The 27,773-nt window shown below is 41.3% G+C and overlaps 1 long non-coding RNA gene across 2 annotated transcripts in view; it reads right to left on the minus strand.

Moving 5' to 3' along the window:
* Window positions 1–241: 241 nt before the first annotated feature.
* The window catches only part of LOC138757815 (uncharacterized), a 55,289-nt gene continuing 27,757 nt past the window's right edge, over window positions 242–27,773 (minus strand). The window contains exon 4 of one of the 2 annotated variants that reach the window (XR_011353908.1): window positions 242–467. This is a non-coding gene — a long non-coding RNA (uncharacterized lncRNA). Of the gene's footprint in view, window positions 468–14,219; window positions 14,781–27,773 lie in introns of those variants that run through there. The other variant, XR_011353909.1, reaches the window with a different exon arrangement.

The following is a 27,773-nucleotide window of genomic DNA, read 5'->3' on the forward strand; positions in this document are numbered from 1 at the left end:
AAGTTAAAATTCCGTTATAACTAAACTGACTTTACAATCACTTACAGTGGTAACAATACACAATATTTACCATGTTATAACAATGTATCCCAATCTTGAGTTTATATGTCTTTACATGTTCAATTTTAACATCTTGACAATCTGCTATTACATTATTTGTACCTTTGATATGACTAATTTGCAGATTATATTCTTGTAATATTAAACTCCAGTTTAACAATCTTCTGTTTTTATTCTTCATTTTATTCAAAAGCACCAGAGGATTGTAGTCAGCAAATAACACAACTGGTTAATGAGTGGTACTCATCAAAATTCTGCAGAGCAAGTATTATAGACAACAGTTCCTTCTCAATAGTGGAATAGTTCCTTTGATGAACAGAATTTTTTCAAAAAGTAGTCAACTGGATGGTCAATTTCATCATGTTTTTGTATCAACTCTGCACCTGTTGTCCCCTCACTGGCATCTACTGCTAAAGAAAATGGTCTGTCAAAATTAGGAGATTTTAAAACAGGGTAATAGCATAGCATCTCCTTTAAATTTTCTAAAGCTCTCTGACAAATTTTTGTCCACACAAATTTCTCCCCTATTTTCAAAAGATTGGTTAAAGGAAGAGCAACTTCAGCAAAAATTCCTATAATATCCTACCATTCTTAAAAACCTTCTCACTGCTTTCTTAACATTGGGAATGGGAAATTCAGAATTTTCATGCACTTTTTCTTGAATAGGTGCAACTTTGCCATGACAAACTACATGATTTAAGTATATTACAGTAGCATATCCAAATTTACTTTTAGCTCAATTGACAGTCAAGTTTGCTTTGGATAATCTTGCAAACAATTTGTTCAATTCCCACATATTTTTTCCCCATGTGTCACTTTTGGTGACCAAGTCACCAATATAAGCATCTGTATATGCCAACCCCTGGATTAAAGAATTTATTATCCTTTAGAATGTTGCAGGGTATTCTTCATGCCAGAATGTAGCACATTACAGTCATATAAACCAGATGGTGTCACAAATGTAGAAATAATCCTTCCTCTCTGTTAGAGGCACATACCAGTAACCCTTCAACAAATCCACTTTAGTAAGCTTTCCCAATTTTGTCAATATCATCATCTATTTTCAGATTAGGATAAGCATCCATTTAATTACTGAATTAACCTTCCTGTAATATTGAAGAACCTAATGGCTCCATTTGTTTTAGGTATTAGAACACAAGGAGAACTGAGTTTGAAGGTCTAATAATATCAGTTTTCAACATGTATTCCACCTCATGATCCATGATTTTATTCTTCTGAATGTTTATTCTATATGGATGTGGTTTTATGGGACTTGGTTCTCCCACATCCATATCGTGACAAATCACCTATGTCCTTTTTGCCACATCAGGAAACAAATTTGCATATTTCAAAAGTAACTGCTTTAACAGCTTTAGTTCTTGTGATTGAAGATGGCTTAACTTCTCCTTCAGATTTTCCAAAATTGCTGAGTTAGACAGGTGCACAGGAACCATGTTTTCTTTAAGGTTACCCTCACAAGATTCTGTTTCCATAATCTTGTGATCTCGAACTTCCTCAAACCTGTCAACAATTAACACCTCTGATACAGATTGTTCTCCACTACCTTTATCCTCACAAGATTTCAACATATTTATGCGACAAACCCGAGTTTTATTCCTATGATCTGGAGTGTTAATCACATAATTATCTTCATTGAGTTTTGTTCTCACTTTGTATGATCCAGAAAATTTTGCTATCAGAAGATTGTCATGTGTTGGGAGCAAAATTAACACTTTACTCCCTGTCTTAAAATTCCTCATTTGAGCTTTCCTGTCAAATAAATGCTTAATTTTATCTTGAGCCATTTCTAAATTCTCTTGAGCCAAAGTCCATACTTTTTGTAACCGATCTTTAATTGTAGAAACATAATCCAGCAAGTCCAACTGTACATGCTCATTAACCCATTGTTCTTTTAACAATATTAAAGGTCCTCTAACCTGATGTCCAAACAATTTCAAAAGGACTGAAGCCTACTGACTCCTGCACAGCCTCCCTTGCTGCAAGTAACAATAAATGAATACCTTCGTCCCAATCTCTTCCATTCTCCAGACAATAAATCCTCATCATATTTAAGAGTAGAATGAAATCTTTCCAAAGCTCTCAGAGTTTCAGGATGGTACGCAGATGAACTGATCTATTTATTTCCCAACTCATAAATCAACCATTGAAACAACCCGAACATGAAGTTAGTTCCTTGACACAATGAATCTCTTTAGGCAATCCAAAAACTGAAAAATGTTTCCTAAGCCTTTACCACTGTTTTTACTTCTTCAATGGTATAGCTTCTGGAAATCTGGACACCATACAGATAATTGTTAATAAGTACTGATTCCCAGCTTTTGTTTTAGACAGGGGACCTACAAAATCCATAATAACCCTAGTGAAGGGTTCCCCAACAACAGGAACAAGTTACAATGGAGCTAATAGAGGATCCTGGTTCGGTTTCCCCACAACCTGACAAAAGTGACATGCCCAGCATCAATTTACAACATCCTTCCTCAAACCAGGCCAGAAAAATTGTCTTAAAATTTTATTCATGGTTTTCTTTATACCAAGATGACCACCCAAAGGTGTACTATGGGCCAAATTTAAAATTTCATTCTGGTAAATTCTAGGATGACCACTTGATGAATCACCACAAACTCTTCATTTGCAGGAGCATCAAGAGGCCTCCATTTCCTCATTAACAATTCACCATTCAAGTAATAGCCACAGGGCATTTCCTTAATCTTTCTCAGTAAGAACTTTCTCCCTCAAGTCAACAAAATCAGAATCTGTCTTCTGCTGCTCAATTAACTCTTTCTTGACAAAGAGAAATCCAAACTCTCACATTTCACCTGCTTCTTCTGAACTATTTCAGAAGTACTGGGAAAGTCTCTATCAACTGGATCTTCCTCTGGTCTCATTATTTTCTTAGACCAAGTCCTTGTAGGATATATTGCACATGTAGGATATATCTCACAATCCTCTTCAATGTCATCCTTATGAGGCTGATTTGTTAATCTCAAAACTGACCCAACTTTATCCTCCGCCAAATCATCCCCAAATAAAAATGAGACTCCTTGCATGGGTAACTTTGAAATAACACCTACTACAACAGGTCCTTTAACCAATTCTGAATTCAGCCCTATTTGTGCAGAGATATTGTCTCTACCTCACCTCCAACACCTCTAATCAAAGTCATCTCCCCTGTGTCAATCCTTTGATCAAGAGTTAAAACATCCTCCAACAGTGACTGGGCAGCCTCAGTATTTCTAAGAATTTTAACTGGAACCTGGGAATTTCCATCCTTTACTGAAACCAAGCCCACCAAACCAAAAGGTTTGAATATATCTATAACATCCAAACCAAGTATGGAACATCTGTTCTCCTTAAATTCAACTGTCTGAATACACACTTCTGGTAAAACTTCCTTTTTTTTGTCTCTTTTTCAACACTAAATAATTCGCAAGAATATGACGTTTTCTTACAATAATAACAAATCCAGACACAAGTCCTTTCCCACATGACCTTCATCTTTTTTGTTAATATTCTCCCCAGATTTAATTTCAGGCTGACTAATCTGTTCCACATTAACCCTCTGAAAAGGCTCACTATTCTGAAATTTGCTTTTGTCAATCAATGCATATTCATCTGCTAACCTAGCCATTTGCTGCCACATCCCCACATCTTTCTCATCCAGGGATAATTTAATCTAATTTGGAACACACCTTTTAATTTCCTCAATTAATATCAATTCTCTTAATCTGTCAAAATTATTATTTATTCCTTTTGAGCTGCACCAATGGTCAAAACATAGATTTTCCCAGAGCAAATTCTATACAAGAGTGATTCCATGTTTTCACCAAACTCCTAAGTTTTTGTCTATACACTTCCAGAACCAACTCATGAATTTTCAATACTGCTTGTTGAACAATATCATAATTTGCCACTCGCTTTGAAGTCAAACTAGAGTATGCAATTTGTGCTTTTCCCTTCAATACACTTTGGAGCATAAGAGGCCTTTTTTTTTAGGCTATGTTGTGCTCTCAGCAACATTTTCAAAAAGCTGGAAATATTTATCTATATCTCCCTCATCAAAAGAATTAAATTGACCTCTCTACTAGCCAAAAACCTCTCCCCAGGAGTTATAGCCTCAATTCTCTTACCTCCCTCCATCTCAATTTTTAGCTTATCCATTTGAAACCATTTATCCACCTTTATTCTCTTTAAAATAACCAATGCTACCTCCTCATTAATCTGTATGTTATCCATGAACTCACTACCAGATTTCCTTACTTCACTTGGCTCAATATTCCTTTCCTTAGTGAATAGTGAAGAAAAAATATTAAATTTCCCCCTTCTCTTGTCTTCTCAAATAGCCTATCCTCTGATCTTCAAGGTGCCTAATTTTATCCCTCACTATTCTTATACTTTTAAAGTACCTGTAGAAACCCTTATTTTCACCTTGCCTACCAAAGCAGCCTCATATCTCCTTTTAGCCTTTCTAATTTCTTTCTTAAGTTTTTTTTTTAAATAAAACTCCTTGTATTCTTCAAGCACCTCATCGATTCCCTGCTTTCTATACCTGTTGTACACATCCCTCTTCCTCCGAACTAATTTCCCAATATCCTTTGAAAACTAAGACTCCCTATTTTTTCTAACCTTTCCTTTAATCCTCACAGGGACACACCAACTCTGTACTTTCAAAATTTCCCCTTCCATTTATCGGTTACATCCTTCCCTGAATATCGATTATCCCAATCCACACCCTCTAAATCCTTTCACATCTCCTCGACATTTGCCTTATTCCAATCAAGAATCTCAACCTTAGGCCCAGCCTATCATTAACCCAATACTAATAGTATTATGATCACTAGACTCAGTGTTCCCCAACACAAATCTCTTTCACCTGACCTATCTCGTTCCCTAATATGAGCTCTCTCTAGTTGGTTCTTCTATATATCGATTTTTAAAAAAAATTTCCTGAACACATTTGACAAATTCCAACCCATCCAGCCCTTTAACAGCATGCTCATCCCAGCCGATGTGGGGAAAGTTAAAATCTTATTATCACCATCTTATGTTTGTTACACATGCATGGTATCTCCTTACAAATTTCCTTCTCTCTAATTCCTTCAGCCCATTAGGTGGTTTATAACACACTTCTATTTGTTGGGTATAAGCCCATCCTCTGCTGGACATGATGACACCCACGTCATGATGTCACCCTTCCATATATAACCGTGTGTCTCAGTAGCCATGTTAGTCTAATAGAAGTAAAGGATGAAAAAGCATCTCCTCTCCAACTCTTAATTGTGTGAGTGCATTCTCAACAGTAGCGATGAGGAATGAAATGAACCCTACACATATTCCATGGACCAACTGTGAGAAAGAAAATATAGAAAATGACTACCAAACAACCCCAACAAATTCCCACCAATAGATCAAGGTGAAAGCACGCCAAGATGGTGGAGGAAAAATCCGGGGAATTCAACAAAGTAGAAGAAAGTTGGGATAACTACATAGAACAGTTCAACTACCACTGCGTAGCCCACAATATTGTGGAAGGTCCAATAAACCACGAACGTTTCCTCTGCCTCAGTATAATGGGCAGCAAAACATTCAACCTCCTTAAAACCTTGCTGGCCCCAGATGATCCAGGGACAAAGACATTCAACAAATTATGCACAGCTCTAAGGAACCATTTAAGCCCCAAACCACCAGTTATGGCAGAAAGGCAACGACTCTATGAAAGGAGTCAAGGACCAGGAGAAACAGTAAGTGAATACCTGGCATCGTTGCGCAAACTGGTGAAGCACTGTCATTTCGAGCAGTTTCTAAATCAGGCTCTGCGAGAGATGAGTGATGGAGCTGGCAAATCACCAAGCAAGGCAAAAATTATTAGGAATGGATGAAGACATTACATTGCAGATTGTATACAGGGATGCCTGCAGCTCTGAATGGCAGATTAAAAACTTGGATGGAAGTCGACCAGACCTACTGGTTGAGAGGTCTTCCCGCCAACAATGCTTCCAGTGTGGGAAATACAACCACAGACCAGAAGACGGTTTCTTAAAAAAATCTAAATGCAACCATTGCAAAACAGAAAGACATATCAAAACTAAATGTCTGCTTTTAAAGTGCAGGTGGCTTGCAAATAAGCAGGCAGGTAAAGTCAAAACAATTGCAGAGAGAGAGCGAGGCAACTTAGCAACGATATTGATAACAGCCCAACGACTGGCCTTCAAGCTCCTGAAATTTCAGCTCCTGAGATATTGCACATCCAAGGAATAAACTGAGGAAACACAGCAATCTTTATACAGCTAAAAATAAACAGACACTCCCTGAAGATGGAGTTGGACACACGGGCAGAGGTGACCCTAATACCATTACATGTAAAGGAGCGCTTGCTACCACGCCTCCCAGTAAAAACATCGGAAATAACTAATATCTGTTACAGGAGACAGAATCAAAGTGTTTAGAAAAAGTACAGTCCAAGTAAAAAACAAACAACAGCAACTATAAACACTCTCTACATCATATATACCCAGGGACCAGCACTTTTCAGAAGAAATTGGCTATATCACATTCCCCTGGACTGGCTGGAAATTGGTTCAATACTAAATGTAAAGACACGGACTCCAGCCAGAACTCGACCAAATCCTCAACAGACACGCAGTGGTTTTCCAACAAGAATTGGGGAAAGTCAAAGGTGTTCAAGCCAAACTGCAATTAAAAGAACCAAAATTCTTCAAAGCCAGAACAGTCCCATTTGCTATGAAAGGGAAAAATGAGGCTGAATGAAAGACTAAAACATGAAGGCATATTAGAACTAATACAATGCAGCAATTGGGCAGAGCCTATTGTACCCATATGAAAAGCAAACTGTGAAATTCACATTTGCAGCGATTATAAAGTCACCATCAAGCCATCACTCAAAATACCTGAACACCCCATGCCCAAGGCAGAGGAGTTGATCCAAGCACTAAACATAGGGCAAAAATTCACAAAACTAGATTTGTCACAAGCATATCAACAGATAAAATTGGACAAAAAAAAATTAAGGGAATATGTGACAATCAATGCCCATCTGGGTCTATTCACCTCTACACATGGGCCTTATAAAATTTAAGCAGCGCCTGTGATTTTTCAAGCAACAATGGACAAATTACTACATGGACTCTCAGTTAGATGTTACCGAGATGATGTCATCATCACGGGCCGAAACAACAGTGGACACTTACAAAACCTTGAAAAGGTTTTAACCAGACTACAACAGGCTATGATTACAGAAGGACAAATGTGTCTTCATGCACCCCTCAGTAACATATCTTGGGTTTACAATCGAACACGAGGGGGTGTGAATGAATCCAGCAGGAACAGAAGCCATTCACAAGGCCCCATACCCAACCATCAGAATTACAGTCCTTCCTAGGACTTGTTAATCAGTACTGAAACATATCTCTAATATGTTTACACTATGCAGCCCATTGAACCAATTACTCAAGAAAGATCAAACATGGTCAACTAAAAACACAGTCGATCAACGAAAGGAAATGCTAACATCAACAAATAAGGTGCTGATCCACTTTGACCCTAGTAAAGAAGTTACACTGGCCGTGGATGCTTCACCAGTGGGACTAAGTGCTATCCCAAATCAAAGAAAAAGGTGAGCAACCAGTAGCATATGCACAAGCGAATGCAATTACACCCAACTAGAAAAAGAAGGATTGGCAATAATTTTTGGTGTAAAAAAAATTCCACCATTATTTTTATGGAAAAAAAAAACTCACCCTGATCACAGACAACAAGCCTCTGAGTTTAATCCTGGGGCCACACAAAGGTATACCAGTATTAGCTGTGGTCAGAATTCAAAGATGGGCCATGCCACTAGCAGCGTATAACTATGATACAAAATATAAACCAGGAACACTCAACAGCAGATGTCTCACCATGCATGCCGCTACCCAAGACAGAACAACGAGAAGAAATTATTAAATGGACAGCAGAAGCAGCAGCCAACAAACAAGAACAACTTCAACAACTGCCCATTACAGCCCAGATGATCGGAAAGAAAACCTGAAAAGAGGCAATATCCTATACTTTACCCTTAATGGGTGGCCTGAATCTGAAATCATTCCAGAAGATCTAAAACCTTACCACACACGCCACTATGAACTATTAGTTGAAGAAGGATGTTTACTATGGGGTACCCGTGCAATTATTTCAGCCAAATGGCAAACGACCATGTTATCAGAACTACACCACAACCATCCGGGAATGGTATGAATGAAAGCACTGGCCCTGATGCATATCTGGAGGCCCTCCATAGACAGAGACATTGAAACAACAGCAAGAGAATGCAACGTATGTCAGTCAATGCAGCCAAAAATGTCGCAAACTGAAGCTAACCGATGGAAATGGCCATCCAAACCCTGGCATCGGATTCATGTGGACTTCGCTGGACCATTCATGGGTGAGACTTTCCTTAAAGCTGTGAATGCACATTTCAAATAGCCAGTAGATTCACAGCTGAAAAATACCAAAGCAGATCCCATAACTGACTGTTTATGAGCTATCTTTGTCACTTATGGATTGCCTCATGAATTAGTTACGGACAATGGACCCCAAATTACATCAGAACATTTTTAAAAATTTATGTGCGACAACAATGTCAGACATATTTTGTCCTCACCCTATCACCCAAGTACTAATGGGGGATGCAGAACATTTTGAACCAACATTCAAAAAAGTAATGAAAACCATGCCTCCTGAACACAACAATTGCAGATTTCCTATTGGGATACAGAAACACACTGCATTGTACCTCAAAACACACCCCAGCAGAACTAATGTTTGGCCACAACCTGCAGACCAGGCTGTCCACAGTGCATCCAGATCTGGGTCTCCAATTACAAAAAAACAGCATTGCCACAGACCTCACCCAGAAAATTGGAAGTGGGCGAGAGAGTTCTGGGTCAAGATTAAAGACACTATAAAGACCCATGGGTGGTAGGAGTAATCTTACAAAAATTGAGCCCCTGCTCATACTCTGTTCCAGTGGGGGACAGATTGTGGAAGTGACACATTGACCAATTATGAGCATTGACTGACAGTAAGGCCTCATGAACTGGAGAAGGTGGAACCAGACCTGCCATGGCCTGCCCCGACCATTCCACCCCTCAAGCTCAGTGGGGTGGGGGGCAGAGGTGGTTGCAGAGCTGAGCAGTCCAGCAAGGAGTCCAGGAACTGGGACACACAGCCAGGAGGGCAGCAAAGATGGGCAGTCACTGCCGAAGGTCAGTGAAGGCGGGCAGTTGCCGCCGACTCGACCACCGATCCAACTATCTACACATCCCGAGCAAAGACCAGCAGAGCAAACCACGCCAAGGCAGTCCATAAGAGAAAGAAGAGCACCTGAATGCTTTAAGGACTGTGCCCTGATTATTATTAAATACTTTCCCTTTTATAATTACTCATGAGATGTATTTTAATTCTCACTTACAATACTGGGCCTGATGTAATCTTATTAATTTGAAGAGGCCCAATCAGCATTTACTGCACGGGTGTCAGGGAGGGCAGGGAGAGAAAGAGTGTTGGGTATAAGCCCGCCCTCTGCTGGACATCATGATGCTCATGTGTGTCAGTAGCCATGTTAGTCTAATAGAAGTAAAGGATGAGAAAGCATCACGTCTCAGAGTCTAAATTGTGTGAGTGCATACACAACACCACTGGTGTTTTCATGCCTATCCCATTCCTCAATTCCACCCAAAAAGCCTCCCTGGACGAGACCTCCAACCTATCCCGCCATAGCACCGCTGTAATGTTTTCTCTAACAAGCAATGGAACCCTTCACTTTTTATCCCCCCCATTCTATCATTCCTATAACGGAATTCTGGAATATTTAGCTGACAATCATGCCCCTCCTGCAATAAAGTTTCACTGATGTCTACAATATCACATGCCCATAAGTCAATCCATTATATCAGCTCATCCATCTTTCTTACAATGCTCCTTGGATTGAAATATATAGACTTGAGAGACTGTCCCCCATATACTTTCCTTTGATTACCATCTACTTTGACCACACCCCCCCTTCATTAACTAGTTTAAACACTCCCCAACAGCTCAAGTAAACCTGCCCACGAGGATATTGGTCCCCTTCCAGTTCAAGGACAGCCTGTCCCTTTGGTCAGACCTTCCCCAGAAGAGATCCCAAAGATCCACAAATGTGAGCCCCTGCCCCATACACCAACTCTTTAGTCATGCATTCATCCGCCACATCTTCCTATTCCTATCCTCTCTAGTGCGTGGCACAGGCAGTAATCCCAAGATTACCACCCTTGAGGCCCTGCTTTTTAACTTCTTCCTAACTCCATTAATTCTTTCTTCAGGACCTCATCCCCACTTCTATCTATGTCATTGGTCCTCATATGGACCAAGACATCTGGCTGCTCGTCCTCTTCCTCCAGAATGCTGTGTACTAGATTAGAGATATCCCTGATCCTGGCACCTGGGAGGCAACATACCTACCGGGATCCCCGATCTCATCCAGCAAACCTCCCAACTGCTTCCCTAACCAGCGAGTCCCCATTTACAAGACCTCTCCTCTTTCCCCCTTTCCCTTCTGAACTGAGGGGCTAGCCCCTGTGTCGACGACCTGACCACCATGGTTTGCCCTGGTAGGTAATTTCCCCCCCACTGTAGAACGTGTTGAAAGAACTAAAGACGTTGATCCAAACCAAGGCTTTTATTAACTAAAAGACTGGAGCATATCACAAGTAGGTCGACCAGTCCAGAATTACCTGGTCTGGCTAGGAGCAATCCTTTAAGACCTGCCAGTTGGTGTGGCTACACTCTCAGCCAATCACAGTCATCCTACACTACAATCTGTACATATACACATTGGTGATAGAATCTGTACTATCGCACCCCCCACACACACACTATCTAAAGCAGTATACTTATTGTTGAAGGGAATAGCTGCAGGGGTTCTCTACACTGTCTGTCTTTCCCCCCCTACCCCCCTCCACCCTTCTCTTTCCTCACAGTCACCTAGTTAGCTGACTCCTGTCCGTTTGGGGTGACTGTCTCCCTGTAACTCCTATCTATGATTGCATCTGCCTCCCATATGATCCAAAGCTCATCCAATTGCAACCCCAGTTCCCTAACACTGTCTCCCAGGAGTTGCATTTGGATGTACCTTTTGCAGGTGTAGGCATCAGGAACATTTGTGTTGTCCCTGACCTCCCACATACTGCAATCGGAGCACAGGGCTACCCCAACTGCCACCATAACCTACTCTTAAATCAGATTAATTAAAATAATCTTACCGACCTTACCTCACTGGGAACACTTCTTCAGCCTCTGTTCACCGAAGCCTCTTGAGCCAAAGACCGAAGTCCCACTCCTTCACTATGTCACTCATTCACTGGGCCACCTCTCGCTGGCTGTTCCTTTATCTAACTCACCCTTTACTGGTCCTTACCAATTTACCCAATGACTCAATTGGAAAGGCCAAAGGCCTGACCTTTTTAAACGCTCCTAAAATTTACTTCCCAACACGACACAGTTGACCCACCTCCGACTCTGTCTCTCCTCCGACTGATATGCAGTGTGTCTGCCTCTCAAACAGTACAACAGTTTTTCTGGCAGTTTGTTGAACATGGCTGTATCCTGAATTAAGATGGCTCATTCACATTGGCACCACAAATTACTCAGCAACTCAGAATCCTAGCTGACACATGTATGTGCTACAGAGTTGAGCTGAGAGGCATGTGCAAATATTAACATCAGTGCCATAAATGGGCTGCATCATAAATTTGATGCAAATAAAAATATCACAACCAACATATTAAGGCAGAAAAAGTGTAAGAAAAAAAAGCAAAGTTACTAAACATTGTTACCCTGCACTGAAATTCATTAATGCATTTTCTTTGAAAATCTATGGAAACACATTTTTTCAATATTTTCTGATAGAATACAGTAGCAAGAACTTGTGTGTTCAATTATTTCCCCGCCCCCAGATCATTATAATGAGCTGCTTTCTGCAGATTGGCTCTAAACAAGGTACCCGAGCATACTATTTACACACTGTACTACATCTTTCTCTAGTGCATTATAATCCTTGTGGAGACCACACATAATGTCTCTTGCTGGCAAGTGGCTTGCCTGAATATAAATAATGTAAGCCACAGACTCGTATCTTAATTTAGAAGCGGAACTCTGAGAATAATAATTCTGAGAATAGCATTATGACAGAGGTTTCATGAATAAAATTTCATGTGAACACTGAATTTGACTCTTAAAAATTACCACATTTTAGTAATTGAGTGCTATTATTTTGTGATACTTGAGTATAATAATGGCACATTTCTAGCCCCAAATATACTGGTGGCAGAAAATGGCGTGGTTATGATAATAAAACTGTAAACTGGCATGAAGAGGTTTCTCTACATCCCTCGTGAATGAAAGATCAGGAATGATTCCATGCAACTGCTGAGAATAAGTGAGCGGTGGGTGGGGGGGGGGGCGGGTGGAAATCATCAGATCCTCAGCTATGAGTTTCAAAGTCTAGTGAATAATCTATATAAATTAATTGTCAATTTCTTTACAATTTGGAAATGCATCCATAAAATGCAAATTTAAGGAAACAGATGATAGGCTGGTGGAGCAACTTAATTTTTGCTCAACATGTCTAGAGAGAGGCCTTGGATGGAAAGGAAAAACTTGGTATGTTCAATAGATCCAGTCAGTGGACAGTAGGCCATGAGTAGGTAGGTGAATGAAGATGTTGCCCACTTAACCAATCAGCCTCTGGGTCACCTCCAGGAAGCGGAGAAGGCTTGACAACAGAAATATGTGAACAAAAACAGGACTGAAAGTGGGCTGTTCAGGAGCAGATCGTGGCTATAATATAACTTCAGCGACAAGAAAAAAAAAGCCTTGCATAAGGATCAAATTATGTGGCAAGCTCAATAATTAAGAAAAGATGCGCAAAGCAGAACTAAAAACATAAAGCAAATCCCAAAGGAAGGAAAAAAAAGTGACCAATGGAAAGAAACACAGAATAGATACGCCCCAACTTAACGACCATAATTCAGACCGAAAGATCAGTTGTATCTCGGAATAGATGTATGTCAGAATTGCGTACATTTGTAAAAAATATAAAGAAAAAAATATAAAATTTAAGCTGTTATGTTGTCTTTGACAAACTATAACAGGGATACAGGGCAAAATGTGTGTACTTACCTTGTTAGTTGGCATCCCAGGGTTCGTTGGATGGGTGTGGCCATTTTCATTCTTGTGCGCATGCTCAAGTCTTCGGTTGGCAAATGCGATGGGTTCACATATTGGAGTTCAGTTGGCACATGCACGTGAGTTAAGCAACCTAACGATATTGAATCCACACCCTTCACTCGCGCATGAATGGTGAATGATAGACAGCTTGAGGACACAATGTATACTGGAACCATACATCAGTAGGCAGTGATTGTATGTGGAAGCTTTCAGAGAAACTAAATCCATGGTACTATACAGATGGATTCACTCCTTAAATAAAAAAAAACTAACAGATTCCAGGATTGGTGGGAGCATTATAATTTTTCAAGAAGACCTTTGAAAGAATTTTTGGAACTTCTCTGTTCATCTTGCTGTGACAGCGTTTGAAGTTGAATACCTTTTTTGGGAGTACAGCATTGGGCTTGTTGATGTAGCCCTGCCTGCTGGAGTTGACTGGATATAACTGGAACCTTGGTGCCTGGGAGCTGGCATCAGTTCACTTAACTACTGATGAGTCTGTAGGATTTTCCAGAGACTTTTGTGGTGCCTCCCCAGTGCTTTGAGATACTGCTTTGAAAGCAGTCTAAGCTTTGAAAGCACACAAGAGGGCAGAGGTCACCGTTGCCCAATATGCCATTAAGCTTGATTTTCAATCACTGATGACATTAACCTCAATCTCCCTGTCTTTCTCTCTTTCCCAACCTCAATGGTGTATATTCTAAGGGGTGAATGGCCTACTCCTCCCCTATTTTCTATGATTCTATGATTGTTTGGTGCAAGGACTGACTGTAATCAAAGGCAAAAGCTGTAAAATAGAAAAGATACAACAAATTGTAAATTATGGAATAAAATCTCTTTCATAGTCATTACATCTACATTAAAACAGCCCACAGAATGTAGTCATGGTTGTCCCAGTCTCCTGCCATGCCCTGGTGTGTGCAGTTTTTCTCAGCACGGTTTTCTTCCAGATGTTCTGGAGTTAAAGGCCATGTCATTTCCCAGGAACTCCTTTCAACCTATTGCAGAAAAGCTTGCCAGTACTTTTTTTATTCTTTCTCAACAAGTTGAGACTTTTATTAATCTTTGGCAGATTCTGTTCTCTTTGGGACAGGACTGAACAACTTGTGATGTCTTCATGAGGGGAATTGATTCAACTGACCCTGGTTTATGGATCATGATCACATTCTTTCAGCCTTCTGAATCTGGTGGAAGACCTGTCCTGGAACAAGTCAAGGCTGCCTCTCCACATGCTCATTCTGAAGCTTCTGTCAGTGAAGGGACTGATGTTATTAATTTGTCCTCCGGATAGGAAATCATCGAGGCTTATCTGCTTGAATGCTTGTTACATCCAGAAAAATGCACGGATATCATTTTGCTGATTCCCACTATAAGACCCATTACATTATCCAATCACTTAGGGTTTCACTGGGAATCCAAGCAGAAATCCACTGGAACCCCTGTAGGAATGAAGAAAAGGTGTTGCTGAAAATATTTGTGGCAGGAAATTGGAAAAATCCACAGCCACAGAACCTCTAGTTCAGATTAATAAATTCCATCCTTTAAGCATGATATCCCTACTACTATTGCCATCTAATGACCGAGTTCTTTGCTGCTCGATGCAAAGCACAATCCATTAAACTCTGGTTTCCATTTCTTGGGAATTCTTTCATTCAGATTGTTATCGTTCCCCATTCTGTACTGCACTTAGTCCTTGGTGGGAGGGTTACTGATATATCATGATTTCAACCAATCAAGGTCACCTGGAAAGAAGATAAGAAGGGACTTGGGAGAGCTTCCTCATTTTTTCTTGGATGTGAGTATTCTGACTAAAATGCCTTAGCAAGTAGGATTAAAGAAAACTTCAAAGTGTTCTATATGTACATGAAGAATAGGAGGATAACTTGAGTGAGTGTAGGACCAATCAAGCATACCGAAAAAAGGTGCCTGGAGGTGGAAGAGATACTTTACCTCAGTATTCATCTGGGAGAGGGATCTTTACAAATGCGAGGACAGGCTATTGTGTTGCATCATGTCAAGGTTAAGAAAGGGGTAGTGTTGGAGCTTTTGAAAATCCATGGACAAGATGGGAATTTTAACCATATAACCATATACAGCACAGAACAGGCCAGTTTGGCCCTACTAGTCCATGCCAGAACAAATCCCCACCCTCCTAGTCCCACTGACCAGCACCTGGTCCATACCCCTCCAATCCTCTCCCCTCCACTGCAGTGTAGTGTCTTCCAGATTACTTTAGGAAGCAAGGGAAGAAATTGCTGGAGCCTTAACTATGACCTAATTGTCCTCTCTGGCCTCAGGCGTGGTACTGGAGGATTGGTGGATGGCAAATGTAGTTCCATTGTTCAAGAAAGGTAATAGTGAGAATTGTACGAATTATAGACGAGAAACTGACATTAGTGGTAGGCAAACTATTGGAGAGAATTCTTAAGGGCAGGATTTATGAACATTTGAAGAAGCATCATATTACCACTATTCAACATGGCTTTGCGAGGGGTAATTTTGTTTCATGAATCTAAATGAGGCAGCGACAACAAAGAGCATGAAGATAGAGGGATGGATGTGATGTATATGGATTTTATAAGGTTTTCCATGGTAGGCTCATCTAGAAAGTCATGAGACATGGAATCCAAGGTAATTTAGTTGCTTGAATTCTGAATTGGATTGCCCACAGAAGGCAGAGAGTGGTGTAGATGGAACATATTCTGACTGGAGGCCAGTGACTAGTGGTGTTCCACAGGCATCTGTTTTGGTGTGCAAGTCCACATAGGTTAAGAAGGCTTATGGTGTGTTAGCTTTCATAAGTTCAAAAGCCATGAAGTAATGATACCATTCTATAAGACTCTGATGAAGACCACACTTAAGAGTGTGGTGTTCAGTTCTTGGTCACCTAATTATAGGAAGGATGTGAAGCTTTTGAGGGGGTGCAGAAGAGAGTTACCAGGATGCTGCCAAGTATAGAGAACATGTGATATGAGGAAAGGTTGAGTGAGCTGGGGGTTTTCTCTTTGGCGCAACAGAGAATGAGAGGCATACAAAATTATGAGGATCAGAGATAGAGTGGACAGCCAGCACCTTTATCCTGGGCCAAGAAGTACAAATACCAGAAGACATCAGTTTAATATAAGTGGAGAAAAGTTTAGGAGAGATGTCAGAGGTAATTTTTCCACACAGAGAATGGTGGGTGCTGGGGTAGTGGTTGAGATTGATCGAATAGAGACATGAAAGAGACTCTTACATTGACATATGGATGCAAGACAAATGGGGACAGGGATTATTGGCTGTGAGGGAGGGAAGGATTAAGTTGACCATAGAATAGGTTTATATAGGTCAGCACAACACTGTGGGGCACAATTTGCCCTGCTGTACTGTCCCATATTCTATATGTTAGAGCTCTGAACATTGATTTTTGGTCATGTGCCTCTCCATCATAATGTTGTAAAATAATGTCTCAGCCATTGCAAGTTATTCAATAATCTTTAGTCAGTATTAAACATAATGGAATTATTATAACAACTACATCTATATTAAAAAAAACCCTACAAAATCATTAATGTTGAGTACTAAAAATTTCTGCAGCATTCTATTCTTCTTTCTATGGCTGGAATAGAGAATATGCCATACAAGGCTGAGTTAGCCAAGGCTTTTCCCTTTGATGTGACAGAGAATGAGAGGCAACAAAATAGAGGTACAAAAGATTATGAGGAACAAAGCTAGAGTGGACAGCCAGCACCTTTTTCCTAGGCAAACAATAGTATATACCAGAGGACATCAGCTTATATACGTGGAAAAGGTTCAGGAGAGATGTCAGAGAGATTGACCTCACACTTAATGTTATCAAAACCAAGGAGATGATTGTTGACTATAGGAAGAGAAAACCAGAGGTCACTGGGGGAAATCAGTGGTGGAGAGGGTGAGCAAATTAGTTCTTGGGAGTCACTATCTCAGAGGACCTTTCCTGGACCCAACACGCAAATGGTATAATGGAGAAACCATGTCAGCGCCCCTACTTCCTCAGGAGTTTGTGGAGGTTAGGCATGATATCAGAAACACTGGCAAATTTCTATAGATGTGTAATGGAATGTATGTTGATCAGCAGGCATCATGGTCTGGTATGAGACATCAATGCCCCTGAGTGTTAAGGTTGCGGACACAGCCAAGAACATCATGAGTACATCTACAGGGAATGCTGCCGTCAGAGAACAGCAGCAATCATCAAGGATCCACACCACCCAGCACATGCTGTTTTCACTGCTACCATCGGGAAAGAGGTATAGGTGCCACAAGACTCGCACCACCAGGTTCAGGAACAGCTGCTACCCCTCCACCATCAGACTCAATCAGGGACTCATACTTTTTTCTCTCTGCATTGCAGTCAGATTATTTACATTTCTTCTGCAGCCTGGCAAGGCCTCACGGAAGTGACTACCATCCTATGTAAACACTGTTGGGACTAATTCTGCCCCGGAGCATTGGCAAGTGAACTGGCATGGACTTGAAGGGCCGACATGGTCTGTTTCCACACCGTAAACAGTTATATGGTGGCACATGTTGAATCAACTTTTTTGCACTGCCAATAAATGGCAATTCTGCTGCGCCTGCAGGAAAAAAGAATCTCAGGTCGTATGTGATGTCATTATGTACTCTGACAATAAATCTGAAACCTGACTTTGTATTGTTGCCAATAATTGTTGCTATGAAACTACATGATGACTATTTGTAGATGAGGAAAATGAGGATTCATGTCTACTTTAACTGAGACTGGGATTTTTTTTATTTTATTCTGTAAGTTGCTCTCTTGTCCTTTACAAATAAGGAATGGGAGCAATTTTAATCAAAACATTTTGATAATTACATTTTTACCAGCATCAAGAAATTAAAGTTGGTGAACGGTTCAACTAATTGGCAATTATTTTAATATTTCTGAATCTGAAACATGTCTGACATTTGTTAATCAAGCTATGAACTGGAAGGCTCAGTGAAATTTATTTTTACCTAAGCTATTTTGCTACAGTTATGCAGTATTTTTCATAGCCAAGATTCAGTGTCAGGAATCTCAATAGCAAATTTCCACTCAACATGGTTCCATAAACAGCAATAACAAAATGAATAATGTACATTAAATGATAAAGTTGGCTAACTACTATTCTTCAAACCAGTGCCATGGGTTCTTTAACATCTACCAGAGAGGCAACATGAGACCTTGGTTTAATGTCTCATCTTAAAGATGATACCGCTGGCAGTGTAGTGTTCTCCAGCACTGGAACCCATACAAGAACAATTTCTTTCTTTGGCTTGGCATCGCGGACAAAGATTTATGGAGGGGTATGTCCACGTCTGCTGCAGGCTCGTTGGTGACTGACAAGTCCGATGCGGGACAGGCAGGCACGGTTACAGCAGTTGCAAGGGAAAATTGGTGGGTTGGGGTTGGGTGTTGGGTTTTTCCTCCTTTGTCTTTTGTCAGTGAGGTGGGCTCTGCGGTCTTCTTCAAAGGAGGTTGCTTCCCGCCGAACTGTGAGGCGCCAATGAGTCTTAATATAGACAAGACAATGGAGATAACTATGGTCTTCAGGAGGATACAGGTCGACCACTCACCACTAAACATCAATGACTTCATCATATAGAGAACTGAGAGCACCAAGGTCCTGGACACAAGCCACTTTATTAGTCAGGAAGGCACAGGAGCATCTACATTAATAAGAGGTTAAGGAAGGCAAAGCTACTGGCTCCCATCTTATCAACATTTTACAGGAGTCCAGTTGAGATTGTCCTGTCTGACTGCACCATTGTGTAGTATGGTAGCTGCCAAACATTGGACTGGAAGTCAATATTGAGAATCATTAAAACAGCTGAGAAGATCACTGGAATCTCACTTTCCACTACTGATGACATTCAAGAGAAGCATTACTTAAATGGGGCTTAAAGAATTACTGAGGATCCATGCCATCATCATGCAGTATCTTTGACCCACTGCCATCAGGAATGAGGTACAGGAGCATTAAAATCAGGCTGGGAAATAGTTTCTTCCCACAGGTTGTTAGATTAATGAATAGCATTCTGTAATCAAGTAAACCATCCCAAAAATATATAAATATTTATATTAAATGATATCTCTCTGTATACATGTGATTATTATGTATTGTGCATTTGTACATCATGGTCTGGAGAAATGCTGTTTTATTGTGTTGTATATGTACAAATGTCTTGGTGCCTGCCACATTGACCACCGCCAGTGGGCTGATAACGCCTCAAACCGTGCATCTTGGCGCCTCACAATTTGGCGGGCAGCAACCTCCTTTGAAGAAGACCGCAGAGCCTACCTCACTGACAAAAGGCAAAGGAGGAAAAACCCAACACCCAACCCCAACCAACCAATTTTCCCCTGCAACCGCTGCAATCGTGTCTGCCTGTCCCGCATCAGACTTGTCAGCCACAAACGAGCCTGCAGCTGACGTGGACTTTTTACCCCCTCCATAAATCTTCGTCCGCGAAGCCAAGCCAAAGAAGATATGTACAGTCAGATAATAATAAACTTGGACTTGAATAATTACGTTTTCCCATAATTGAAGAAATAACATTGTGGGGTCATTCAAGCAGAGTTACAGGCCCTTCAGCCCACCAAGTGCATGATAACCTCTTAGCCACCTATTTACATTGATTCTACACAAAATATTTTTTTTGCTTCACATTCTCAAGACAAAAGTTAGAAATGCCCTTCAGTTTATTACAGTGCAGCATTTAGTTTACCCTCATCGTAGGAACTTAGAGGAATGAGGGACATGACAGGGTAGAGGCTGAGATGTTTTCTCCAGTGAGAGAGTCAAAACAAGGGGAGCCAATATGCTACACACAGAATTTCAGGTACAGTATCACTTGGAGTGAAGCACAAAAGTCTGCAGCTGCAGTCTTATCGATTCTGCCAGTTACAATCACAAAAACCCCACTATTGTTTGTTAAACACGATTTCCCCTTTCATTAATCAGTTGATTTTGCTCAATCCTCGTATTATTTTCTAAGTGCCCTATTGCCATTTTAAAAATAATAGATTTCAGCATTTTCCCACTGCTGATAATAGGCTAATTAGTCCGCAGCTCCCTCTCTTCTTTCTCCCTTTTCATCAAAAGTAGGCCTATATTTGTTCCTTCCAATCTCTGGGATGATGTGGAATCTACGGAATTTTTGAATTTGATAAACAGGGCATCCATCACCTTCAAAACCTTGGGTATCAGATCGTGAGGAATTGTCAGAATTCATTTTTCCAACACCTTTTCTAATTAATGATAACTTTTGCAGCACCTTGTTCTCTTCAAACCTTTTGTTTCTCACTATTTAATGCCAGTTTGGGTGAATTTGTCCATGAATACGGATGCAGACTATCTATTTAATCTCTCTCATTCTTTCTATTCTTTTAGTGTGTGAGTCGTGCTGAAAAATCACCACCCATCCCTAGTTCCCCTGAAGATGGTGCAGGTGAGTCACTGTTTTAACTGCAGTCCTTCTGGTGAAGGTAATCCCACAATTTCTTTAGGGAGAGCACTACAGGTTGGAACTGAAGGACGACCATCATACATTCGAGTCAGAATCTAATGCGACTTGGAGCAGTATTGGGGAGAAGATAGGAGAATGGGGTTGAGAGGCAAAATTCATCCAGAATGATTGGAATAGCAGAGCAGATTTGATGGACTGAATTGCTTAATTCTGCTTCTATATTTTAGGAAAAACACAGTGCTGGAGAAACTCAGCCAGTCAAACAGCAGATAACTTGATGAAGAGCTCAAGACCAAAATGTTAGTTATGCATCTTAATTTTTCCCATCTCAAGTACACTGTTTGACCGGCTGAATTAGCCCAGCATTGTGTTTTTACTTCAAGCATGGTGTCTGCAGAGTTTCACATTTTACATCTTAGGTGGTGGCATTCTCATTTTTCTGATGCCTCAGCCGCCTTTGTGGTGGAGATCGTGATTTGGTGATATGCGAATCACCAAGCTAAGCAGGCAAAGAGCAATTTATACATGGTGTTCGGAATAGCCATGGGTACTGGAGGTGTCAAGGATGTAATATTTAGAGTAGAGATGGGGAACCTCTCAAGCAGCATATTGTAATGCACTCAAGTGCAAAGAATACAGGTAATGATTTATTCAACTTTCGTTTAAAAAATTTGAAACAAATGGAATGGCACATTTAGCATAAAGCTATTACCATGCCAGTGACCAAAGTTTGAATCTGGTGCAGACTGTAAATATATATTTTTTAATGTTCTCTGTGTCTGAGTTTCCTCCCATCCTCCAAAAACAGATTAATTGATGTATTTAGGTGGAATGGGCTCATGGACCAGAATGGCCTATTACCACTCTTTTTGTCTAACTTAAAATTAAAACATAAATTAAACAAAACAATGATTATTGTATATGAAAATAAATGTTGAAAATATATAAAGTACAAAGTTGCAATAGGACATCCTGTTTCCTTGTCTATCACTTTCCATTGTCAATGAGGCTCCCCACAACATTGACGTGAATATAGTCCTGCTCATAAGCGATGTGGACATTCCCTGCCACAATAAGTGCCTGTCCCTAGAATTATTCTGAAAGGATGTCAGTTTTTTTCCAAAAATTAGTATTCTATTTTATCTCTGCCAATGTAATAAGTAATAATGGGTGTAACCAACATTAAGAACAAACCCTAAACTGTTGAAGGGTCGGTTTCCATGCTCTAAATCTTTATGACTGAACTGCGAGCTAGGGCTTTTCTCTTTAGAGTTATGAAGGATGAAAGGAGACTTAATAGAGGTATATAAAGTTACAAAGGGCTTATGATTGGGTGGGTAGCTAGCATCTTTTCTGGGGTGACATTAACCAGAGGACATCTGTTAAAGGTGAGTGGAGGAAAGTTTAGGGGAGACATCAGAGGTAAGCTTTTCACACAGTGGTGAGTGCCTAGAAGGCATTGCTGTGGTGGGGTTGGAGGCTGGGAGAGTAGGGACATTCAAAAGATTCTTAGATATGCACATGGATGTAAGAAAAAGAGTTATGGGTGTGAGGCAAGGAAAAATTAGATTGCTGTGGAATAGGTTTACATAGGTCAGCACAACATCATGGGCCAAATGGCCTGTACTATTCTCTAAACCTGGGGTTCTGCATGCCCGTCTACAACTAGATCCTTGACTTCCTCATGGGAAGATCACAGTTGGTGCGGATCAGTAACAACATCTCCTCCTCACTGACAACTAACAGCCACAACTCAAGGCTGTGTTCTTTGCCCACTGCTCTGCTCTCTCTAAACCCATGACTGTGTGGCACCATTCAAATGCCATCTCCAAATTTGCTAATGACATCACAGCTTGTTGGCAAAATTAAAACCCAGTAAGATAGATCAGTTGAGTGATGTCACTACAATAACCTTGCACACAACATTAGCAAAACTAAGGAACTGATTGTGGACTTCAGGAAGTGGAAACTAGGAGAACACAAACTAGTTTTTAAATTGAGGGGTCAACAATGGAAAGGGTAAAGAACTTTAAATTCCTAGGTGTCAATGTAATCATGATGAAGCCTTGCCAGTGGCTATATTTCATGAGGAGTTTGCTGAAATTTGGTACGTCACCCAAGATTCTTACAAATTTCTACAGGTGTACTGTGGAGAGAATTCTGACTGGTTGCATCACTGACTGGTATGGAGGTGTCAATACACATGACAGAAAAAGGCTACAGAGGTTTGTAAACTCAGTTTGTCCTCATGAGCATTAGTCTTGATTCCATTAAGGACACCTTTAAGAAGTCGTGTCTCAAGAAAGCAGCCTCTAACCTCAAGGACCCACACCACTGAGGCCATGCCTTTTCCTCATCGCTACCATCAGGGAGGTGGTAGAGGAGCCTGAAGATGCACACCCAGCATGACAAAACAGCTTCTTCCCTCCACCATCAGATTTCTGAACAAAAAATGAACCTATAGACACTAACTCACTGTTTTACATTTTTAAAATAGTGTCTTTACTGAACTGTAATTTATAGCAATTTTGCACATGTAATCAAAAAAATTCAAGGCATATTCCTGGCAATAAACCTGATTCTGATTTTATGAAGTTTATTAAACCAGCAACAAACAACATGGTTTGCTAATCATGAACTGGCTCTTTTTTGATTATTTGAAATAAATCTTGCCAGTGATTTTTTTGGATCCAGATTTTTATTGTCTCATTCCCCTCGGTACCCAGGTTTTCGTACATCTTGTGATAATCCCTCATGTTCATCATATGGGTATTAATTCTGCAAGTTTCATTCTTACCTCAGATACCCCAAGTTAAAACAGAGAATGGAACTCTGTAGGTTTGTTATGGGTGGTCCACAGTGATATGGCAAAGGCAAATATTACTGATATAATAAACAAGTGATGAGTCAAACCATATTGGACACTTGATAACAAATGAAAATTCTCAGAAGATTTTCCTACCACTGCCAACATTTTTCCCAACCAAAAGCTCCTCAATGGTCTAGAAAGGATCTTATGCTCTCATCCCCACTGCTGCACAGTGGGCCTGTTATATATAGGTAAGTTAAGGGATACTTAAGTTGAACTGTGGGCAAAAGAAAATCGAAAACCACTGAAGTAGAGAAAGTAAATCTTAAGTTGTAATTCTGATAGGAGTACAGTACTGAGGAGTACAGTACTGAGGAGTACAGTACTGAGGAGTACAGTACTGAGGAGTACAGTACTGAGGAGTACAGTACTGAGGAGTACAGTACTGAGGAGTACAGTACTGAGGAGTACAGTACTGAGGAGTACAGTACTGAGGAGTACAGTACTGAGGAGTACAGTACTGAGGAGTACAGTACTGAGGAGTACAGTACTGAGGAGTACAGTACTGAGGAGTACAGTACTGAGGAGTACAGTACTGAGGAGTACAGTACTGAGGAGTACAGTACTGAGGAGTACAGTACTGAGGAGTACAGTACTGAGGAGTACAGTACTGAGGAGTACAGTACTGAGGAGTACAGTACTGAGGAGTACAGTACTGAGGAGTACAGTACTGAGGAGTACAGTACTGAGGAGTACAGTACTGAGGAGTACAGTACTGAGGAGTACAGTACTGAGGAGTACAGTACTGAGGAGTACAGTACTGAGGAGTACAGTACTGAGGAGTACAGTACTGAGGAGTACAGTACTGAGGAGTACAGTACTGAGGAGTACAGTACTGAGGAGTACAGTACTGAGGAGTACAGTACTGAGGAGTACAGTACTGAGGAGTACAGTACTGAGGAGTACAGTACTGAGGAGTACAGTACTGAGGAGTACAGTACTGAGGAGTACAGTACTGAGGAGTACAGTACTGAGGAGTACAGTACTGAGGAGTACAGTACTGAGGAGTACAGTACTGAGGAGTACAGTACTGAGGAGTACAGTACTGAGGAGTACAGTACTGAGGAGTACAGTACTGAGGAGTACAGTACTGAGGAGTACAGTACTGAGGAGTACAGTACTGAGGAGTACAGTACTGAGGAGTACAGTACTGAGGAGTACAGTACTGAGGAGTACAGTACTGAGGAGTACAGTACTGAGGAGTACAGTACTGAGGAGTACAGTACTGAGGAGTACAGTACTGAGGAGTACAGTACTGAGGAGTACAGTACTGAGGAGTACAGTACTGAGGAGTACAGTACTGAGGAGTACAGTACTGAGGAGTACAGTACTGAGGAGTACAGTACTGAGGAGTACAGTACTGAGGAGTACAGTACTGAGGAGTACAGTACTGAGGAGTACAGTACTGAGGAGTACAGTACTGAGGAGTACAGTACTGAGGAGTACAGTACTGAGGAGTACAGTACTGAGGAGTACAGTACTGAGGAGTACAGTACTGAGGAGTACAGTACTGAGGAGTACAGTACTGAGGAGTACAGTACTGAGGAGTACAGTACTGAGGAGTACAGTACTGAGGAGTACAGTACTGAGGAGTACAGTACTGAGGAGTACAGTACTGAGGAGTACAGTACTGAGGAGTACAGTACTGAGGAGTACAGTACTGAGGAGTACAGTACTGAGGAGTACAGTACTGAGGAGTACAGTACTGAGGAGTACAGTACTGAGGAGTACAGTACTGAGGAGTACAGTACTGAGGAGTACAGTACTGAGGAGTACAGTACTGAGGAGTACAGTACTGAGGAGTACAGTACTGAGGAGTACAGTACTGAGGAGTACAGTACTGAGGAGTACAGTACTGAGGAGTACAGTACTGAGGAGTACAGTACTGAGGAGTACAGTACTGAGGAGTACAGTACTGAGGAGTACAGTACTGAGGAGTACAGTACTGAGGAGTACAGTACTGAGGAGTACAGTACTGAGGAGTACAGTACTGAGGAGTACAGTACTGAGGAGTACAGTACTGAGGAGTACAGTACTGAGGAGTACAGTACTGAGGAGTACAGTACTGAGGAGTACAGTACTGAGGAGTACAGTACTGAGGAGTACAGTACTGAGGAGTACAGTACTGAGGAGTACAGTACTGAGGAGTACAGTACTGAGGAGTACAGTACTGAGGAGTACAGTACTGAGGAGTACAGTACTGAGGAGTACAGTACTGAGGAGTACAGTACTGAGGAGTACAGTACTGAGGAGTACAGTACTGAGGAGTACAGTACTGAGGAGTACAGTACTGAGGAGTACAGTACTGAGGAGTACAGTACTGAGGAGTACAGTACTGAGGAGTACAGTACTGAGGAGTACAGTACTGAGGAGTACAGTACTGAGGAGTACAGTACTGAGGAGTACAGTACTGAGGAGTACAGTACTGAGGAGTACAGTACTGAGGAGTACAGTACTGAGGAGTACAGTACTGAGGAGTACAGTACTGAGGAGTACAGTACTGAGGAGTACAGTACTGAGGAGTACAGTACTGAGGAGTACAGTACTGAGGAGTACAGTACTGAGGAGTACAGTACTGAGGAGTACAGTACTGAGGAGTACAGTACTGAGGAGTACAGTACTGAGGAGTACAGTACTGAGGAGTACAGTACTGAGGAGTACAGTACTGAGGAGTACAGTACTGAGGAGTACAGTACTGAGGAGTACAGTACTGAGGAGTACAGTACTGAGGAGTACAGTACTGAGGAGTACAGTACTGAGGAGTACAGTACTGAGGAGTACAGTACTGAGGAGTACAGTACTGAGGAGTACAGTACTGAGGAGTACAGTACTGAGGAGTACAGTACTGAGGAGTACAGTACTGAGGAGTACAGTACTGAGGAGTACAGTACTGAGGAGTACAGTACTGAGGAGTACAGTACTGAGGAGTACAGTACTGAGGAGTACAGTACTGAGGAGTACAGTACTGAGGAGTACAGTACTGAGGAGTACAGTACTGAGGAGTACAGTACTGAGGAGTACAGTACTGAGGAGTACAGTACTGAGGAGTACAGTACTGAGGAGTACAGTACTGAGGAGTACAGTACTGAGGAGTACAGTACTGAGGAGTACAGTACTGAGGAGTACAGTACTGAGGAGTACAGTACTGAGGAGTACAGTACTGAGGAGTACAGTACTGAGGAGTACAGTACTGAGGAGTACAGTACTGAGGAGTACAGTACTGAGGAGTACAGTACTGAGGAGTACAGTACTGAGGAGTACAGTACTGAGGAGTACAGTACTGAGGAGTACAGTACTGAGGAGTACAGTACTGAGGAGTACAGTACTGAGGAGTACAGTACTGAGGAGTACAGTACTGAGGAGTACAGTACTGAGGAGTACAGTACTGAGGAGTACAGTACTGAGGAGTACAGTACTGAGGAGTACAGTACTGAGGAGTACAGTACTGAGGAGTACAGTACTGAGGAGTACAGTACTGAGGAGTACAGTACTGAGGAGTACAGTACTGAGGAGTACAGTACTGAGGAGTACAGTACTGAGGAGTACAGTACTGAGGAGTACAGTACTGAGGAGTACAGTACTGAGGAGTACAGTACTGAGGAGTACAGTACTGAGGAGTACAGTACTGAGGAGTACAGTACTGAGGAGTACAGTACTGAGGAGTACAGTACTGAGGAGTACAGTACTGAGGAGTACAGTACTGAGGAGTACAGTACTGAGGAGTACAGTACTGAGGAGTACAGTACTGAGGAGTACAGTACTGAGGAGTACAGTACTGAGGAGTACAGTACTGAGGAGTACAGTACTGAGGAGTACAGTACTGAGGAGTACAGTACTGAGGAGTACAGTACTGAGGAGTACAGTACTGAGGAGTACAGTACTGAGGAGTACAGTACTGAGGAGTACAGTACTGAGGAGTACAGTACTGAGGAGTACAGTACTGAGGAGTACAGTACTGAGGAGTACAGTACTGAGGAGTACAGTACTGAGGAGTACAGTACTGAGGAGTACAGTACTGAGGAGTACAGTACTGAGGAGTACAGTACTGAGGAGTACAGTACTGAGGAGTACAGTACTG

Source organism: Narcine bancroftii, chromosome 3 (assembly GCF_036971445.1).
Source record: "Narcine bancroftii isolate sNarBan1 chromosome 3, sNarBan1.hap1, whole genome shotgun sequence".
In the NCBI taxonomy this organism is placed as follows: domain Eukaryota; kingdom Metazoa; phylum Chordata; class Chondrichthyes; order Torpediniformes; family Narcinidae; genus Narcine; species Narcine bancroftii.